Raw genomic sequence first — 263 nt, 5'->3', positions numbered from 1 at the left:
ATTTGGGAAGGGGGAGGGAGGGAAATCTTGAGATTTAAGCTACTGCTCATGACGTTTTAGCAAATTTAAGGACAGTTTCTGTATGCATCTCTTCACTTGTTCACCCAAGCTCTCTAAAGGACACATGGCCAAATTGTGGTGTAATTCTCTTTTGTAGCAATTGTGTGTGTTCTATTTAAACAAAGATAAAAAGAAATTTGTAAATCTCTGCCAATTCAAAGGCGAGCGAATGTCTCAAACACTCTCAGAGCAAACTTGTACTG

The sequence above is a fragment of the Egretta garzetta genome, unplaced genomic scaffold (assembly GCF_000687185.1).
Source record: "Egretta garzetta isolate BGI_Z169 unplaced genomic scaffold, ASM68718v1 scaffold251, whole genome shotgun sequence".
NCBI classification, from domain to species: Eukaryota; Metazoa; Chordata; class Aves; order Pelecaniformes; family Ardeidae; genus Egretta; species Egretta garzetta.
The sequence above is the reverse complement of the archived record's forward strand: the minus strand, read 5'-3'. Positions refer to the sequence as shown.